We start from the raw sequence: 19,332 nt of genomic DNA, 5'->3' as shown, positions 1-19,332 counted from the left end.
TTTTCCTTTGGCCCTTAATGGTTTGCCATATGCACGCTACTACTCCATCTCAATCTACTTTCAGGCACGGCTCTCCTCTTTGCACACTCCAAAGAGGTTCCAGTCTCCCTTAAGTCCTTCCTCATCGCCACCACCCATCCTATTTGGAGGCGACACGCTTTTTCTTTGGCCCTCAATGGTTTGCCGGAAAAACTACATCTGACTTCAAAATTTATTGAGCGCTTTCTTAGGTTTCTTTTCGTGGCTGACTTGTATTTAATTTCTAATTCAGTTCAGTTACCTCTAAAAAGATTTTAGGTCATGAATATTTTAATCTATTTTAGATTTTAACTCGTCGTTTACGTTTCCGGTTAGAGAGAGCTCCTGGTGAGATGAATCCCACGGGTCGCACTGGACGGTGCCTTAAAATGGAACCCCTAGCTACTATTGGTCAGCTTGAAAAGCATCTTCTAAAAATGGTTGCTAAACAATGGTATGATGCAGAGAGATCTCAATTGAATTTTGTTAAGAGGCTGAAGGAAGGGCCACCTGTTACATTTTGGCCCAATAGTGACTTCAACCAAAATGGTATTATTTATTGGATTGGCACAAATAGAAAGTAAGTAGGGTTGATTTATAGCTGCAATCTACAGTAGAATTCCCTTTAAAAGACTACAGTCCTCAAAACCCCTGGATTGTGCCTTGTAATTTTTTTTTCCTTTCCTTGTGTCAAATTTTGTTTTACAAGTTAGTCAACGATTATTAATTTAAAATGTTACCTCATTTCTAAATACAAAAAAAAAAACAAAAAACAAAGAACTATTGAATGACGGAAAAGCGGAAGTCAAGTGGACAAACATTCCTTGATCACTTGTATGATGTTTAGCCGGCCTGATTTTATTTTTTGGCTTTTTATATGCAGTTAACCGAGTTTATTTAAACCAATGGCTTTAATATCTAATTTTTTTGAAGGCTTTTTCACGCTTCGTTATGTCATGATTACTAATAATTATAGTAAAGGATAATAATTTCCTATGGCTAAGTTATAATTGGGCTGACTGGTTTAGGGTGGCTCTACAAGTTAACAAGTGGTGTTTAAATGGTGACTAATATGGTGAATACTGGTTTATGGTTACATTAGCAAAGCCTTACACTGAAACACTTTTAGACTAAGGATCAGAAATGTATATCATAAAAATTATTAAATTTCATGTTTTTAACGAATTATAATGACAATATTTCAGCAATTTATAAAGTAGTTTTCACACCTTTTTTTTTGTAAGCCACTAAACCTTTAAGCAAATCTTCCAATTTTAGTTCAACCCTAAAAATTTGCCCTGGTCGAAGTCCGACCTGTCTTACCGACATAAATCGAGCCCTAGTAATAAAGATAAGGCTTTCCAATTCTTCTTTTTAGTCTTTAGGCCTTTTTCTCTCATAAGTAAAAAAGGAGGAACGAACCATTTGGACTTGGCAAATATAGAAAACAGAAACTGGTGAGCATTTCTGACTGATATACACGATTCATCTTCATCGCATATTCAAAGTAACAAAAGTCAATAAAATGTACAAAATAAAAATGTGAAAATATTACAAACAAAACTTAAACATAAACAAATAACAAACCGAACGCTGTACAAAACTAAACATCAATAAACTTAAGTAAATGTAATTAAATAAACTTGTTTCGTAAAAACAAACATTTACAAGATACATGCAATACAGCTTGTCGTGAACAAATATGAGTAGTATATTGGTGAAATAAAACTGTTTTAAAATAGTAAACAGAATCGGTAGGTGTTTTTACTGGTATTTACGACCCGTGTTCATTGCCTTAAGTGTGGCATTTTTCAAGGTGTTGCTGATAATATTGATTACAAATATCTACCACTTTTTTTCTTTCTACATTTAGTCAGGGTTCCTAGTCTCTTTTTATATTTTTTTCGTCATTTATTGCAAATTTAGTATCATAATCAACCTTTTCTCTTTCTGTAAGCATTGACTCAAAATTCTTGTTTTGCTTCATTCATTTTATGCCAATTCTGAATCAATATTTTTGTTTTGCTTTATATATTATCTACCAATTCAGTGAATCTGAATTGACAGAATGTTTAGTCACAGCAATATTTGGACAATTCATATCAAGTCATTGCTAGCCAATTCAGTCTGGTAAATTAACCTTTGTCTTTTATTTTCTTTGTCTGCAATCACAGAATTAGCAATGTGTTTGCTTTAGGTATTTTCTACCAATCACTCTGACTGCAACAATGCAGTCACTCTGAATTTATTCACACCATTTCCGTTTTGTCATTCCCTAACCAGTTTAATGTCAGAAGATAGCCTGTCGTCTTTAATAATCAAATTAATAACACAATAAAATCAATATGTTTTTGTTCAGTTGTAGACATATAAAAAGAAGCAGGGTAAATAAAGGAAAAAAGAAAAATAACATGAAAAAAAAATTAAATTTTAAACGACACAAATACAAAGTGCCTAATCGCTCAAAACAATACTTGTATATAATTTGAAATGGCAAAAACGATTAACTGCTCAGAATACAGCTCGTATACAATACGAAATGCCAATGTTCTCTTTTTTCATTTTTGATAATTCAGTTAATCTAAATTGGCTTAGCCAATTCTTGTCAAGTCAATTTTCTGGTCAATTCATGTCATTTTCCTTTTTGTCAGATCTGGCCAAATCAGCCTCATTAATTAATGTTTCCTCTTTTATTTTCTCTGTCTACCTCTATTGAGTCAATATTTTGTTTATTTTTAGAACTGTATCTGACTGGGTAACTCCTGAAAATGCAAATTAGTGATAGTAAGCAGCTCAGAGGGTCGTAGTTTACCATATGTGAAGCTTGAATGTATACTAAGCAGGGATTCCTCTCCATTGAATTGCCATACTAATGACGATAGACGAGCATGGTTTGCCATCGATCTCGGTCTATGGCTCATCCCGTCAGCATATACGCTCAGACATGCTCGTGGCTATGTCAAATCAGCTCTAAGAAAGTGGAACTTGCAGGTTAGAACTTCATTGATTTTGTTTAACATTACGGTATTTTGTATGAAAGAACTTGTTCCAGACATGAAGCTGCTTTTTTTTATTTATTTCATTTTATTATTATATATATATATATATATATATATATATATATATATATATATATATATATATATATATATATATTATATATATATATATATATATATATATATATATATATATATATATATATATATATATATATATATATATATATATATATATATATATATAAATAAGTTGTCTGTGTGTGTATGTCGAGTGACGTCATGTTTGTGTGTCGACTGACGTCATGATTGTTGATTGACGAAATTACACATCGGGACATCGGGACACAAATGACGACCGGGAAACCGGGACATAGGGAATATAAATGACGACCGGGACGCTCAAAGAGAAAGCGACCGGGACACAAGGAATGTTCGATTAGCAATCACCATCAACAAAGCACCGGGACACAAATGACGACCGGGACAAAGGGAAACAACAACAACGGGGACAGCGGGGGGCACATGGGGATATATAAATGACGACAGGGACACAGGGAATGTTCGATTAGCAATCACCATCAACAAAGCTCAAGGGCAATCATTAGAATAATGAGGTATAGATCTGAATACAGATTGTTTTTCCCATGGACAATTATGTGTTGCATGTTCAAGAGTCAGTAAACCAGACAATCTATTTATATGCACAGACAATGGGACAGCCAAGAATGTTGTATATTCGCAAGCTTTACGTAGTTAAAAATATATATATATATATATATATATATATATCTATCTATATTCACAGATGGGACACAGGGACACAACTACAATGGCGCGTAACTAATATGGCGCGTAGCGCCAACCCAACAGCTAGTATATATATATATATATATATATATATATGTATATATATATATATGTATATATATATATATATATATATATATATATATATATATATATATATATATATATATTGTAAGACTTGTTTGAGAGATTTGTTCTGATTCGAGGACCTGTCACTGTGCATCTAGGAGAGGTGGGTTTAAGGTCCTCGGTAGCATCTCATCATTACCACTGTTAAACAAATATCCCCTTAAATTTCCACGTTCGTAACACCTAAAAAGAGAATGGCCCAGTCTACCCCAGTATCAGTGGGAAAGTTCATAGTCTTTTAGAAAATTAAAACCTCTCCAAGTTTTGCTAGTGGAAGACAGTTGGTACATACCTGAATTAAATTTCTATCTAGCTTGACTGGTTATTTTCACTTAAAGTTATATAGTTGTGTGGAAATGTTTTGTAATACAGTTTTGTAACGTAGATGCGTGGTTTTGCTTTCCACTGGCGATGTGTCAGTTTGAAAAGTTTCCAAATGTTTCTACTCGAATTTTTGTCTAAAATATCTGGGTTCAACAATTTTTAGGGTGTCTGAATTCAGTCCTTTCGGTTTACAGAAAAAAATAATTTTAAAATAGAATTTAATAAAATAAATAAATAAAAATAAATAAATTAGTATAAAAAAATAGAAATTTTAAAAATTTAAACCGAGATTAAAACTGAATGGATTCAACTTTTTATTTTTTTTTCTTAAGATAATGATTTGACCAGTTTTACTTGAATTGACAACATTAGTTTTATTTGAAGTAACATAGCACGATTTACACATATCAACTTATATCAAAGCAAACAGAAAGGCAAAACTCAAAGCTTCCCTCATAACTCCGTTATAAAAAGTAAACCAACAACAACAAAATGTAAATTTTAAGAGAAAGAAAGAATAAGAAGAGGGAAAAAATAGGGGTTAATTGCAGAAAAAAAGAAACTAGTGATAGGGATGATACTCACCAAAAACAAACAAGATATTAGAATAATGGTTCTGAAAGAACCATCTTTATTTATTTTTTTTTTTTAATGTAAGTAGCAGTGGTTATTTACTCACTAATCTCGATAACTTGAATCTATTCACAATGAGGGGTTGTTTTTGCCTTATTCTTTATTTGGTCTCTCATCTCTAACAAACGGGAAAATAAACTTGTTCCGGATCTTGATAAATGACAATGTCGATTTTCAATCAGAAGTTTCAGTCCATTCAAAAAGGGATATTTAGGTGGGCTTTTTAAAAACCAGAATCTTAGATTAATTGTAGTTAAGTGTGGAAAATTTGTCTTAGATCAAGGATATATATATATATATATATATATATATATATATATATATATATATATATATATATATATATATATATATATATATATATATATATATATATATATAAAGTTTTTTTTTAGTTTGATTATTTTTCAGTTTTCCTAAGGTGATGTAAAAATTGGTCGAAAATGTTTCTTGAATTATCTTAACAATTTGTAGCCTCATAAATTTCAAGGGTCAATCAACATTCAAACGCTTGGGCAACACTTAATCTAACAATTGATTGATGCAAAATATAAAAGTCTTAGGATTTGGTAAGGAAGTAAAAATTTTAAATTTATATTGATCAACCACGATTCGTGGACGCTGTTGCTCTAACTCTACTACCATGTGCTTTAAGTGACGGATTTAAGGACCCTTTGAACGGTTTACGGACTTTGGAATTCTCCTTAAAACCATAATTTCTGACTTTTCCAGGCTAGTGACTAATTGATTAGCGCTGAACACACATACCTAAACCATGTTCTTAATTTAAATTGGGAAATTTTTATCAAGAAATAAAGAAGAAGTTTTAAGGTTTTTGAGATACTTTGTACGTCTTCGTAGGGTGATCTGAAAAAGAAATTCTAAATTTTTTATTGATTTATTCTGAACAGGCAGTAGCCCTCGCTATATAGACCAGGAATTGGGTCTTAACGCGTATATAAGGAATACTTAGCTTGGACAAGCGCTTTTTTCCGGTATTCTCAGTAACAATAGAAACTTTTAATTAAACTGAAATTAATTTCTAGATTCGAGTTTCCAAGCGCAATGGCTGGGATGATGAATTTGTATTAAAGCGGCAATTTTCCGCTTCGATACCAACATTTGACCCAAGGTCGGAAAGAATCAACGTCCAACAGACCTCTAATATAGAATTTCCCACTCCAGGCTATGAAGCGACAGAATAAGAAATGGCCATTGACGACCAAGCAACAAAACTGCGACTGGTGTTGAAAGGTCCAGGATACCCTGGCTCCCCTGAAATTGAGCTCCCTCTTTACAATGATCGTTGGTCAATTTTCAAAGCTTGTCAGCAGTTGATGAACAAGACCCAGTCTTCTAGGCAGGATAAAATGAGAAAAATATGGGAGCCCACTTAGACTATAACTTACTCAGAGACAGGAATCAGAGCCAGAGCCACCTATAGAAGAAGAGATGCCGTCAGATTTAATGGGTGTCGCTACTTTCCTACAGCAACTGTACATCTTTTCTAATGATGAAATACATGAGCTTGGTGTAGGGGCAGATGATTTTGGCAGCAAAAGGTAAAATATTGAATCAACCATTGAATATGGCTATTAATTTAGATATTCAGGAGTTCCAGATGGGCATTGTTTATTATCTAAAATTGTATTTTTGGCCTTTGTTTTGCCTTAAGGGGTAACGCTGACGGTTGTTATGCTGAGAAATGCTTAGCTAAAATAAACCATAAGATTTCATTTCAGAACTGAAATTAGTTTATTTTTAACCTAAAGATTATTTAGGTTAACCTAATTTATTTTTAGCCTAATTTATCTGGCTGACCTAATATAACCTAATAAGGTTAACCTACCCCGTGTTCTTTTACTTGTCCGATTGCATTTCCACTTATATTTCCACTTATCCGGGTCTAACCCCCTAGAAGATAACAACAAATACTTATTTTGTTATACAAAATACAAATTTTGGTTTTCATTTGCCTTTTTTTAGTCATTCCATTCAAGATGCTTTGGATACTTTTTAATGATTAGTAATGCTCTGAAAAGTGAAAAATATTTCAATTGCATAGGATAGGAAAATTTCAGTAGGCTAATCAATTTAAGTCCTAAATTAGCCAGGGAAGAGTTTATTTCACTAAAAAATCACCACCTTCTTTGAACTCCAATTATACGGCACTGTTTTTGGCCCCCTTTAGCCTATATCCAGTTCCTGATTGCCATTTAGACTAAATTTCATTTTTTCTGATACTCATTTCTTGTCAATATTACTAAGGGGTAATAGTTAAGCACTAGAGAAGTCATTGATAAATACCATGTGCTTATGTATATATAGCTTTTTGCTACTTATTCTTCTCTGGGTATATAATGCTTGATATGGTATAACTCAAGAGAGGGACCTGTAAGCCTATAGAAGAAAACCTGTTGAAAAAAGGTGATTCTTTGTAACTTACATAATAATTATAGCTAACACATTCTACATGCAGCCCTGCTCTACTTTAGCCCCAATCCTCCTAATATGGAAATCTATAGCTGAAATTACATATTTCCTATTGATTCTGCCAATCTATCCCTCATCCCTAGTACCTGTTAATTGAAGCAACTGTGGCAAAACAAAAACTGGAAGAACAAGTAAAAGGTGGCAGAATACATTGGAAATATATAATTTGCAAATTAGGCATGTTAGGGGTAAATTTTTTGTTATTCACATTTGACTTACAAATAAAGTGAATTTACCACTTGATGCCTTTTTATGGCACTTGGTATTAACCGAGTGACATATAGCAATCCCAAATTCTGTTGGTCTGTCTGTCTGTCTGTCCTGGTTTTGCTACTTTGGGCACTTCTATGTAAGCTAGGACGATGAAATTTAGCAGGCGTATCAGGGACCGGACCAGATTAAATTAGAAATAATGGTTTTCGCGATTTGACCGTCTGGGAGGAGGAGGGGGTGGGTTTGTCGGTTAATTCGGAAAAAATAGAAAAAAATAAAGTATTTTTAACTTACGAACCGGTGATGGGATCTTAATAAAATTTTATGTTTCGAAGGATATCGTTTCTCAGAGCTCTTATTTCAAATTCCGACCAGATCTGCTGAAATTGGGGGAGTTCGGGGGGGGACCTAAAATATTGGAAAACGCTTAGAATGGAGGGATCGGGATGAAACTCGGGGGGAAAAAATAAGCAGAAGCCCTAGATACGTGATTGACATAACTGGAATGGATCTGTTCTGTTTGGGGGAGTTGGGGGGGGGGGGGGGGGGTAAGTCTGAAAATTGGAAAAAATGAGGCATTTTTAACTTACGAAGGAGTGATAGGATCTTAATGAAACTTCAACTTTGGAAGAATATCGTGTCTCAGAGCTCTTATTTTAAAACCTGACTGGATCCGTTTACGTTGGGGGGAATTGAGGGGAGATCTAAAATCTCGGAAAACGCTTAGAGTTGAGGGATTGGGATGAAACTTGGTCGGGAAAATAAGCACAAGTCCTAGATACGTGATTGACATAACTTGAACGGATCTGCTCTGTTTGGAGAAGTTGGGGGGCGGGGGGTTAATTATGAAAATTAGCAAAATGAGGTATTTTTAACTTACGAAGGACTGATCGGATTTTAATGAAATTTGATTTTTGGAAGGATATCATGTCTCAGAGCTCTTCTTTTAAATCCTGATGGGATCCGATGACATTGGGGGAAGTTGGGGGGGGGGCTAAAATCTTTTAAAACGCTTAGAGTGGAGGGATCGGGATGAAACTTGATGGTAAAAATAATCGTAAGTCCTAGATACGTGATTGAAATAACCGGAACGAATCCGCTCTTATCGGGGGAGTTGGGAGAGGAGGGTTAATTCTGAAAAAAAATGAGGTATTTTTAACTTACGAAGGAGCGATCGGATCTTAATGAAATTTGATGTCTAGAAGAATATCGTGTCTCAGAGCTCTTGTTTTAAATTCCGACCGGATTCGGTGAAGGGCAAGTTGGGGGGCGGAACCTAAAATCTTGGAAAACGCTTAGAATGGAGGGATCGGGATGAAACTTGGTGGGAAAAATAAGGACAAGTCCTAGATACGGGATTGACATAACCGGAACGGATCTGTTCTCTTTGAAAGAGTTGGGAGGGTTAATTCTAAAAAATTAGGTATTTTTGACTTACAAAATAGTGATCGTATCTGAAAGAAATTTCATATTTAGAAGGACCTCGAAACTCAGATCTCTTATTTAAAATCCCGACCGGATCCACTGTCATTAGAGGGGGGGGGGGAGAAAACTTGGAAAACTCTTAAAGCGGAGAGATGAGGATGAAACTTTTCTGGAAAGAATAAGCACAAGTCCAAGATAGGTAACTGACATAACCGGACCGGATCCGCTCTCTTTGGTAGAGTTGGGGGGGGGGTGTAATTCGAAAAAATTAGAAAAAATGAGGTATTTGTAACTTGCGAACGGGTGATCAGATCTTAATGAAATTTGACATCTAGAAGGATCTTGTGCTTTAGAACTTTATTTTTAAATCTCGACCAGATATGGTGACACTGAAGGGAGTTGGAGGGGGAAACCGAAATTCTTGGAAAACTTGGAAATCGAGGTATCTTACGAATGAGTGATCGGATCTTAATGAAACTTGATATATGGAAGAATCTTATTTCTCAGTGCTCCATTTTGAATTCGAATCGGATCCAGGGACATAGAGGGTTGAAGGGGGGGGAATAGAAATCTTGGAAACCGGAAATCTTGGAAAACCCTTAGAGTAGAAAGATCAGGATGAAACTTGATGGGAAGAATAAGCACAAGATATAGACACGAGATTGACATAATTGGTACAGATCCGTTCTCTTTGGAGGAGCTGGGGGTTGTTAAATCGGAAAAATCAGAAAAATTGAGGTATTTTTAATATAAGAACAGGTGACCGGATCTTAATGAAATTTTATATTTAGAAGGAACTTATGTCTCAGAGCTCTTATTTCAAATCCCAGCCAGATATTTTGACTTTGGGAGGAGTTGGAGAGGGAAATTGGAAATCTTGAAAAACGCTTATAAATGTCGTAGATACGTGATTGACGTAACCGGACTGGATCCGCTCTCTTTGATGGAGTTAGGTGGTGGGGTTTAGTGCTTTGGCGAGTTTGGTGCTTCTGGACGTGCTAGGGCGATGAAAACTTGTAGGCGTGTCAAGGAGCTGCAAAAATTGACTTGATAAAGTTGTTTCCCCGATTCGACCATCTGGGGGCTGAAGGGAGAGGAAAAATTAGAAAAATTGATGTATTTTTAACTTACGAGTGGGTGATCGGATCTTAATGAATTTTGATATATAGAAGGACTTCGTGACTCAGAGCTCTTATTTTAAATCCCGACCGGCATTAAGCCTCTGATTTTCTTTTTAAAGAAATCCATTGATTCTTAGAATTTTGCTAGAGCTCATACCATATGAGCTGTTGGCTCTTTCGACCTAGTCACAAGTGTCATATGAGCTCTTAGCCCTTATTGTATGTTCTTTACAAACATAATAATTGCTTATATTTCTAATTCAAATTTAAGCACTTTTTGACCTTATCTAACCTAACAAATTTTGGCAGTGAAAAACATGCATTATTTTGTCAAAAATGACCAAAAACACATACTTTAATTGAGAATTTGGCATCAAAAAAGTAGAAAACATAATAATATTGAATAATTAAAACTGAATGGGTTCAACTTTTTATTATTTTCTTAAGATAATGATTTGACCAGTTTTATTTAAATTGACAATATTAGTTTTATTTGAACCAATATAGCACGATTTACACATATCAACTTATATCACGGCAAAACTCAAAGCTTCCCTCATAACTCCTTTATAAGAAGTAATCCAACAACAACAACAAAATGTAAATTTTTCGTAAAGAGAAAGAAGAATAAGAAGATGAAAAAAATAGGGGTTAATTGCAGAAAAAAAGAAACTAGTGATAGGGATGATACTCACCACAAACAAACAAGATATTAGAATAATGGTTCTGAAAGAACCATCTTTATTTTATTTTTTTTTTTTTAATGTAAGTAGCAGTGGTTAACTTGTATAACTTGTATCTATTCACAATGAGGGGTTGTTTTTGCCTTATTCTTTATTTGGTCTCTCATCTCTAACAAACGGGAAAATAAACTTGTTCCGGCTCTTGATAAATGACAATATCGATTTTCAATCAAAAGTTTCAGTCCATTCAAAAAGGGATATTTAGGTGGGCTTTTTAAAAACCAGAATCTTAGATTAACTGTAGTGTGGAAAATTTGTCTTGGATCAAGGATATATATATATATATATATATATATATATATATATATATATATATATATATATATATATATAAAAGTTTTTTTTTTAGTTTGATTTTTTTTTCAGTGCTCCTAAGGTGATGTAAAAATTGGTCGAAAATGTTTCTTGAATTATCTTAACAATTTGTAGCCCTCGTAAATTTCAATCAACATTCAAACGCTCGGGCAACACTTAATCTAACAATTGATTAATGCAAAATATAAAAGTCTCAGGATTTGGTATGGAAGTAAAAATTATATATTTATATTGATCAACCACGATTCGTGGACGCTGTTGCTCTAAGTCTACTACCATGTGCTTTAAGTGACGGATTTAAGGACCCTTTGAACGGTTTACAGACTTTTGAATTCTCCTTAAAACCTTAATTTCTGACTTTTCCAGGCTAGTGACTAATTGATTAGCGCTGAGCACACATACCTAAACCATGTTCTTAATTTAAATTGGGAAATTTTATCAAGAAATAAAGAAGAAGTTTTAAGGTTTTTGAGATACTTTGTAAGTCTTCCTAGGGTGAGCTGAAAAAAAATTTCTAAATTTTTATTGATTTATTCTGAACAGGTAGTAGCCCTCGCTATATAGACCAGGAATTGGGCCTTAACGCGTATATAAGGAATATTTAGCTTGGATAAGCGCTTTTTTCCTGTATTCCCAGTAGCAATAGAAACTTTTAATTAAACTGAAATTAATTTCTAGATTCGAGTTTCCAAGTGCAATGGCTGGGATGATGAATTTGTATTAAAGCGGCAATTTTCCGCTTCGATACCAACATTTGACCCAAGGTCAGAAAGAATCAACGTCCACCAGGCCTCTGATATAGAAATTCCCACTCCAGGCTATGAAGCGACAGAACAAGAAATGGCCATTGACGACCAAGCAACAAAACTGCGACTGGTGTTGAAAGGTCCAGGATACCCTGGCTCCCCTGAAATTGAGCTCCCTCTTTACACTGATCGTTGGTCAAACTTTAAAGCTTGTCAGCAGCTGATGAACAAGACCCCGTCTTCTAGGCAGGATAAAATGAGAAAAATATGGGAGCCCAATTATACTATAACTTACTCAGAAAGACAGGAATCAGAGCCAGAACCACCTATGGAAGAAGAGTTGCTGACAGATTTAATGGGTGTCATTACTGTCCTACAACAACTGTACATCTTATCTAATGAAGAAATACATGAGCTTGGTGTAGGAGCAGATGATTTTGGCAGCAATAGGCAAAATATTGAATTGACCAATGAATATGGCTATTAATTGAGATATTCAGGAGTTCCAGATGGGCATTGTTTATTATCTAAAATTGTAATTTTGGCCTTTGTTTTGTCTTAAGGGGGTAACGCTGACGGTTGCTATGCTGAGAAATGCTTAGCTAAAATAAATCATGAGATTTCATTTCAGAACTAAAATTATTTTATTTTTAACCTAAAGATTCTTTAGGTTAACCTAATTTATTTTTACCCTAATTTATTTGGCTACCTAATACAACCTAATAAGGTTAACCCACCCCGTGTTCTTTTACTTGTCCGATTGCATTTCCACTTATAAGGGTGTAACCCCCTAAAAGATAACAACAAATACTTACCCGGCCACGTGTCACTTGAAACGCTATGGATAACTACGAGAATAACAACATTTTTCCCATGTAAAATATATTATATTGCTTGAATGCTATGTGAAGTTCTGACAAGGAAAAGTCTGGGGCTTCGGGCCTGTTTCTAATTTTACAGGCAAATACACCCTCAGCAATTATTTCAGAGCTGGGTAGCCTAATACAATTTATGTGGCCAGAAGTTTAAGTGTAAGATTGCAAATTGTGGTTTTCATTTACCTTTTTTTAGTCATTCCATTTATGATGCTTCTGATATTTTTTATTGTAGTAAATTGTCTTAATGCTCTGAAAAGGGAAAAATATTTCAATTGCATAGGATAGGAAAATTTCAGTAGACTAATCAATTTCAAGTCCTAAATTAGCCAGGGAAGTGTTTATTTCGCAAAAAAAACCACCACCTTAACTCCAATTATATAACCCCGTTTTTGGCCCCCTTTAGTCTATATCCAGTTCCTGATAGCCATTTAGACTATATTTCTTTTTTTCTGATACTCATTTCTTGTCAATATTACTAAGGGGTTATAGTTCAGCACTAGAGAAGTCATAGATAAATAACATGTGCTTATGTATATATAGCTTTTTGCTACTTATTCTTCTCTGGGTATATAATGCTTGATGTGGTATAACTGAAGAGAGGGACCTGTAAGCCTATATAAGAAAACCTGTTGAAAAAAGGTGATTCTTTGTAACTTACATAATAATTATAGTTAACACATTCTACATGCAGCCCTGCTCTACTTTAGCCTCAGCCCTCCTAATATGAAAATCTATAGCTGAAATTACATATTTGCTATTGATTCTGCCAATCTATCCCTCAACCCTAGTATCTGTTAATTGAAGCAACTGTGGCAAAACAAAAACTGGAAAAACAAGTAAAAGGTGGCAGAATGCATTGGAAATACATAATTTGCAATATAGGCATGTTAGGGGTAAAATTTTGTTGTTCATATTTTGACTTACAAATAAAGTTAATATACCACTTGATGCCTTTTTGTATGTTCTTTACAAACATAATAATTGCTTATATTTCTAATTCAAGTTTAAGCACTTTTTGACCTTACCTAACCTAACAAATTTTGGCAGTGAAAAACATACATTATTTTGTCAAAAATTACCAAAAACACATGCTTTAATTGAAAATTTGGCATCAAAAAAGAAGAAAACAGCATAATATTGTAAAATTCATTAATCCAACTTAATTGTGGAAAATCAGTGCTCATGGATTATATAACATTTAAAAAAGGGATTAATAATGAAACAGTAAGTTTGAGACCAATGTTTTAAGTTTTTTTTTTCTACCCAAAAACTATTTGGGTATATTTGGGTCATTTTCAAGAGCTCAAAAAGTGCTTAAATTTGAATTTGCAATTGAAGCACTTATTATTTTTGTAAAGAACATAAAAAAAGGCATCAAGGGGTATGTTCACTTTACTTGTAAGTCAAAAATATGAACAACAAAAAATGTACCAATTATTAGTATAGCTGCATGATTTTCCCCTGGGTATGTAGGCTAAGTGGAAGGTCACTTATACCTGATCCGGTCCCTACTGTTTTTACTTGGCTGAAAAAAACACAAAGAAAGTCCCCCTTGAAAAGGAAAGAGGCCAAAAGTGAGATTGAATTTGTCATAGCTGGGAGGTTTGCCCCTTCAGTCTGTTTAAAGAAAACAGATTCATAATTGAAGCTTTGTTCATTTCAATCTTAAGGGTGACCTACATTTATGCGTTTGACAAGAAATCCTTTCTCGCTTTCCGTGTAAAATTTCCAATAGAAATTTTCTTGTGCCTGGGGGAAAAATATATAAACCCGAATCTCTTCTAGCAAAAAGTAGAAAATTCTACAGTCTAGATAGAGAATTGAAGTTTGAAACTTCTAAAGCTGGGCTCTCTAATTTGCTGAATATTGCCGTGCTTGACATTTCGATGCCGTTTCCCCCTTTGTCAAAAATCAGTCGAATTTTTAACTGAAAGTAAAGATCATTAAAACTCAAATTAACATATTTTATTATTGAAGAACAAAACTTTAAAATTTCATTAGCCAAACAATGATGAATCCGATGGTGGCTCCAGCAATGATAGCAGCAAACATGCTCTTCAAATCTACTGGACCACTGGTTGTATCGTCCATTTCTTCCTGTAAAAGGGAATTTCTCCTCAGTTTCAGCTGAAAAAAATAGTTTTTCTTGAAATTTAACATCTGATTTTTTTTCGAATAATATCCAGATAAATACCTCCTCATTCATGGTAATTACCCTAAGGAAGTTCCCCCACGTAAAATAATTCCCCATGAATTTGACCCCGTAAAAGTGTGTCATCGCTAAAAATGCCCCCCCCCCCCAAAAAAAACAACAACAAAACAACAACATTTTGTTCACTATTCCGGATGAAAAATTCTTTTTAGCTTATTCTTCATAATCTTCTGATCGTTTATTAATTCATTCCAAAAATTACTTCTATGTTGAAAACTTTTCCGAGATCCCTCCCCTCCATCGAGAAGTTTCTCGTAGATAATTCTAATAGATAGTTCTTCATGGATTATTTCTCATGGGGTGAATGAGCAAATTTTAATTTGAATTCAGCCAAATTTCCCCCGTGTAAAATTTCTGCTGAAAGTCTACCCCCCCTCCCCCCGAAAACTTCCCTCCCAATGGAAAATCATCCCTGTAGAATATAGCTCTCTTCCTAAGAATATCCCACACTTTCAAAGAATCTATCACAGTCTTTCCTCTCCGACAAATACCCCCCCCCCGCAAAAACAGTGCAAAATACACCTTGTTGAAAATAATCTCCGGTGAATCCCTTAGCAAGTTGGTCTCCAATCACTTTCGACTTATAATAAAGGACTAGAACACTGGTGGATCCAGGTGGCGGGACCCTTAACCCCTCGAGATTTCTCCCGTGCCCTCTTTTCTCGGTTTGTTTCTTTTTTCACTCTTTTTCTTAATAAATTTGTCAATTTCGTCAATTATTGGCACCTTTGCGACATTCAGCTTTCCCTAAGGCTTTGTTCCTTGGCACCCTTGTCATATTGACCCCCCCCCCCATGATTTTGCTTTATAACTAAAAGTCAAGTCTCTTAATTCACTTAGTTCAAATTCCATTACTTTACGTGCTCTACAATAGACAAGGCAATCAAATAGAAGATGATTACATGTTTCCATTAGACTCGCAGAAGGACAATGAAGAGTCAGCTTTCCCAATCCTATTTCAACAAGAGCTAAGAGCTCATATGGCACTTGCGACGAAGTTGGAAGAGCAAGAGCTCATATAGTATGAGCTCTAGCAAAATTCTAAGAATCAATAGATTGATTTAAAAGGAAAATCAGAGGCTTAATGCCGGTCGGGATTAAAAATAAGAGCGCTGAGACACGAGGTCCTTCTAAATATAAAAATTCATTAAGATCCAATCACCCATTCGTAAGTTAAAAATATCTCATTTTTTTCTAATTTTTCCCCTCTCTTCAGCCCCCTATGTTGTAGAATCGAGGAACACGACTTTATCAAGTCGATTTGTGCATGTCCTGACAAACCAATTTTCATCGTCCTAGCACGTCCAGAAGCACCGAACTCGCCAAAGCACTGAACCCCCCTAATTCCCCCAAAGAGAGCTGATCGATTCCGTATACGTCAATCACACATCTACGACATTTACTTATTCTACCCACCAAGTTACATTCCGATCCCTCCACTCTAAGCGTTTTCCAAGATTTTACACTTTCCCCTCCAACTCCCCCTAATGTCACTGGATCCGGTCAGGATATAACATAAGAGCTCTGAGATACGATATCCTTCTAAAAATCAAATTTCATTAAGATCCGATCACCTATTATTAAGTTAAAACTATCTCAATTTTTCTAATGTTTCCAAATTAAAGCCCCCCAGCTCCCTCAAAGAGAACGAATCTGTTCCGATTATGTCAATCACTTGTATCTATAACTTGTACTTATTCTTCCCATCAAGTTTCATCCCGATCTCTCCACTAAGTGTTTTTCAAGATTTCTGTTTGACAAGATTTCTGACCCTCTATGTTCCCGGATTCGAATTGAAAATGGAGCATCTGAGACATAAGATTCTTCTATATATCAAGATTCATGAAGATCCGATCACTCATTCGTAAGATACCTCGATTTTCACGTTTTCCAAGAAATCTGGTTTCCCCCTCCAACTCCCCCAAATGTCACCGGATCTGATCGGGACTTAAAACAAGAGTACTAAAGCACAAGATTCTTCTAAATATCGGATTTTATTAAGATCTGATTATCCGTTCGTAAGTGACAAATACCTCATTTTTCTAGTTTTTCCGAATTACTCCTCCCCCAACTCAACCAAAGAGAGCGGATCTGGTCTGGTTATGTCAGTCTTGTATCTTGGACTTGTGCTTGTTCTTCCCACCAAGTTTCATCCTGATCTCTCCGCTTTAAGCGTTATCCAAGATTTTTGCCCCCCCCCCCCCCCAATGACACTGGATCCAGTCGGGATTTAAAATAAGAAATCCCCGTTACGAGTTCCGTCCAAATAGGAAATTTCATTAAGATCCGATTACTCCTTCGTAAGTTAAAAATACCTCATTTTTCCAATTTTTCAGAATTAACCCCCCCCCCCAACTCCCCCAAAGAGAGCGGATCCATTCCGTCTATATCAATCATGTATCTAAGACTTGTGCTTATTTTCCCAACAAAGTTCCATCCCGATCCATCCATTCTAAGCGTTTTCCAAGATTTTAGACCCCCCCCCCCCAATGTCACCGGATCCAGTCAGGATTTAAAATAAGAGCTCTAAGACACAATATTCTTCCAAAACTCGAATTTCATTAGGATATGATCACTCCTTCGTAAGTTAAAAATACCTTATTTTTCTAATTTTTCAAAATTAACCCTTGCCCCCAACTCCCCCAAACAGAGCAGATCCGTTCCGGCTATGTCAATCATGTATGTAGGACTTGTGCTTATTTTTTCCACCAAGTTTCAGGCTTTTACTGTTTTAAAAAGTAGAGTAAAGAGAAAGAGTCAAACTTTAACGTAAAAAGCGGGGCGTTGATGAGGAAGCAGCCCCTTTCACATACGAAGTAATCTGTGTTCGTTTTAAGTTTTAACGTCGCTCCTTACTTTCCGTTAAAAAAACTTGTTTTTATTTATTTAATATAAGGTAAAAATAAGATGGGAACTAGCAACAAACAATTTATAAGAAACTAGATCGGGCTAAAACCTCTAAAAATACCTGATATACAATCCAAACACGGTTAATCACCATTTTATCAAACAGTTCGTGGTAACGAACTGTAAGTAAGGAGCGACCCGGCTCAATAGAAACCAAAACTCTAAGAAATGGAATTTTGATACCAATAGCTACATCAAAAGAATCGCAGTTTAATGCTGATTTTAAATATACAAGTTTCATCAAGTTTAGTCTTACGCATCGAAAGTTACGAGCCTGAGAAAATTTGCGTTATTTTAGAAAATAGGGGGAAACACCCCCTAAAAGTCATAGAATCTTAACGAAAATTACAGCATCAGATTCAGCGTATCAGAGAACCCTACTGTAGAAGTTTCAAGCTCCTATCTACAAAAATGTGGATTTTTATATTTTTTGCCAGAAAGCAGATCACGGATGCGTGTTTATTTTTTTTATTTTCTTTCCCCAGGGGTGATCGTATCGACCCAGTTGTCCTGGAATGTTTCAAGAGGGCTCATTCTAACGGAAATGAAAAGTTCTAGTGCCCTTTTTAAGTGACCAAAAAAATTGGAGGGCACCTAGGCTCCCTCCCACGCTAATTATTTTCCTAAAGTCAACGGATCAAAATTCTGAGATAGCCATTTTATTAAGCGTAGTCGAAAAACCTTATAACTATGTCTTTGGGGACGACTTACTCCTCCACAGTCCCCGTGGGAGGGGCTACAAGTTACAAACTTTGACCAGTGCTTACATATAGTAATGGTTATTGGGAAGTGTACAGGCGTTTCCAGGAGGATTTTTTGGTTGTGGGGAGGGGTTGAGAAGAGGGGGAAATGCTGGGGGAACTTTCCATCGAGAAATTTGTCATAGGGGAAGAAAATTTCCATGAAAGGAGCGCAGGATTTACTAGCATTATTTAAAAAACAATGAAAAAATAAATATGAAAAAGTTTTTTTCAGCTGGAAGTAAGGAGCAGCATTAAAACTTAAAACGAACAGAAATTATTACCCATATGAGGGGCTCACCTCCTCCTAATACCTCGCTGTTTACGCTAAAGTATTTTTAAGAATGTCAACTATTTATTCTGCGGCTTTTGTGATTCAGGGGTCATTCTTAATGAATTGGAAAAAAAAAAAGATTTAGTGTAAAGAGAGAGGTACTGACGAGGGGGCGAACCCTCTCATATGTGTAATAAAAACATGAGAATAAAAAGTTCTTTACGTAAGCTAATTTATAAGTTACGTATATCTTTTACTAATAAAAAGATTCGTAAAAAATTAAAAGTTCTAGTTGCTATTTTAATTAACCAAAAAATTGGAGGGCAACTAGGCTTCCTCCCCCGCTCTTTTT

The 19,332-nt window shown here is 35.1% G+C and overlaps 2 protein-coding genes and 1 long non-coding RNA gene across 5 annotated transcripts in view; 2 read left to right on the top strand and 1 right to left on the bottom strand.

Annotated features, from left to right (window-relative positions):
• LOC136029562 (E3 ubiquitin-protein ligase HECTD1-like) overlaps window positions 1-19,332 on the top strand; it is a 484,457-nt gene that overhangs the window by 154,118 nt on the left and 311,007 nt on the right. The window lies entirely within an intron of this gene.
• Window positions 1-19,332, bottom strand: part of LOC136029563 (uncharacterized) — a 384,714-nt gene that overhangs the window by 269,147 nt on the left and 96,235 nt on the right. The gene's annotated exons all lie outside the window — the stretch shown is intronic.
• LOC136028643 (uncharacterized) lies at window positions 325-13,294 on the top strand. Its single transcript, XR_010617856.1, has 3 exons — window positions 325-598; window positions 5,960-6,475; window positions 11,902-13,294. It is a non-coding gene; the product is annotated as an uncharacterized LOC136028643 (long non-coding RNA).

This window comes from Artemia franciscana, chromosome 7 (assembly GCF_032884065.1).
Source record: "Artemia franciscana chromosome 7, ASM3288406v1, whole genome shotgun sequence".
Lineage (NCBI taxonomy): Eukaryota > Metazoa > Arthropoda > Branchiopoda > Anostraca > Artemiidae > Artemia > Artemia franciscana.
The sequence above is the reverse complement of the archived record's forward strand: the minus strand, read 5'-3'. Positions and strand labels throughout refer to the sequence as shown.